We start from the raw sequence: 2,229 nt of genomic DNA on the forward strand, positions 1-2,229 counted from the left end.
GTTCTCCTTTTCATTTTCTTTTAATATTTAATCTCAAAACATACTTCTTCATCAAAACCAGTCTTCACAAGTCCATTTCAGTTTCCTAATGAGAACAAGCAGCCTTTCCTTGTCTAACCTCTCTTGGCCCTTATAGTCAGTTATTTTATCACACGTCTTCTTTTGTCCCCCTCCAGATTGAATGAGGCCCTTTCCATCACCTTCTCAGAGAGTTCTTCTCTCAATGCCTATTTCTCATTTTAAGAAATAAGCCCTTAGACTAAAGGTGAGGAGAAGTAATATCAGTGGCAGCTCTTTAGCGGAGAGAGGCACTGTTTACCTGGTGCCTGGTCCATCCAAAATTCCTTCCCTGAGATGAAAGAGGAACTCTGCAGGAGTGTTCATAGGTTAATAGTCTGGAAGAAGAGGCAGTTGAGTAACTCATTCGGGAGTGCTATTACCTGAGAAAATGAAAAGAAATTAGAGAGATCCCCTTTCACCCTGACTTCTAGATTTTGAAACTGTCCAAAACAACCTCCATGGTGGGAAAATATCTGTAGGATGCATTTGACATTTGCAAGGAAGGACTCCCCCCCCCTTTCAAAAATCTCAAATTAAGCATTGCCTCCAGGGCCCCTTTTTGCATTTTAATTCTGAAAGTATTAAGTATGCTCTGTTACTCACTTGTAAAGACATTATGCAGGGGTAAAAGAGGAAGGAGAGAAGCTCTTACATTAAATACTTTCTCTATCACTGTAGCACTAGCAGCCTGTTTGCAACCATATTGGGTTGCAATTATAGATAGAGGCTTACTTGGGTTGGGAAGCCCATGAAAAACCCTAATCCAGAGTTTCCTAGCTTGTGGCTCCTTGTTGTATGGCTCTGTGGGATGATTGTATGCTCCATACTCAAGTAAGTCAAGAGATGTTAAAATGACTACAATTCCACAGGCATTTTTATTGCATAAATTTCTAGGGTTTTTAGCATTCCATTGTCTTTTTTAAACCTCTAGGAAGAAAATATCAAATATTTTGTAAACTTATTTGAACAATGGCCACTTTTCTGGCAGCCCCATTAGCATCCCCGAAGAGCAACATGGAAATGCTAAATAAGCCAACCCTGTACTTTTATAGATGAAAAAGCCAAGCCTGACCTTTAAGAAGGTACATTAGCTCACCAAGGTTGTACAAGTAAAGCAATAATGAAAACTCAACCATTACCATGCTCTACTCACTGGATAATCTGCTTTGTCAAACATATAAATACGCCTTATTTGAAGACACAAAGAATGGAGAAGAATATGCGTAATTCCCTAGAGATATGGTCAATAAAATAGAAAGATGGGGAAAATAAAAGAAAATTAAGGAATGATGTCCTGAGCCCCTTTATGCTGAAAACTCTGAAGTCTTGCTTCTGTTCTTTGTCTTTTCCACTATCCCAAATCAAAGTACAGATCTCTTCTAATGGAACTTAGAAATAATGTCTTAGTTGGTTTCTTTGCTTTAAAATTTTCCTCAAAAATAGATCTACCCTATGACCCAGCAATAGCACTGCTAGGAATTTACCCCAGGGATACAGGAGTGCTGATACATAGGGGCACTTGTACCCCAATGTTTATAGCAGCACTTTCAACAATAGCCAAATGATGGAAAGAACCTAAATGTCCATCAACTGATGAATGGATAAAGAAATTGTGGTTTATATACACAATGGAATACTACGTGGCAACGAGAAAGAATGAAATATGGCCTTTTGTAGCAACATGGATGGAACTAGAGAGTGTTATGCTCAGTGAAATAAGTCATACAGAGAAAGACAAATACAATATGTTTTCACTCTTTTTTTTTTTAATTTTTTTTCAACGTTTTTTTATTTATTTTTGGGACAGAGAGAGACAGAGCATGAACGGGGGAGGGGCAGAGAGAGAGGGAGACACAGAATCGGAAACAGGCTCCAGGCTCCGAGCCATCAGCCCAGAGCCTGATGCGGGGCTCGAATTCACGGACCGCGAGATCGTGACCTGGCTGAAGTCAGAGGCTTAACCGACTGCGCCACCCAGGCGCCCCTGTTTTCACTCTTATGTAGATCCTGAGAAACTTAACAGAAGACCATAGGGGAGGGGAAGGAAAAAAAGTTAAAGAGGGAAGGAGCCAAAGCATAAGAGACTCTTAAAAACTGAGGACAAACTGAGGGTTGATGGGATGTGGGAGGGAGAGGAGGGTGGGTGATGGGTATTAAGGAGGGCACCTT

This window comes from Panthera leo, chromosome C1 (genome assembly GCF_018350215.1).
Source record: "Panthera leo isolate Ple1 chromosome C1, P.leo_Ple1_pat1.1, whole genome shotgun sequence".
Classification (NCBI taxonomy): domain Eukaryota; kingdom Metazoa; phylum Chordata; class Mammalia; order Carnivora; family Felidae; genus Panthera; species Panthera leo.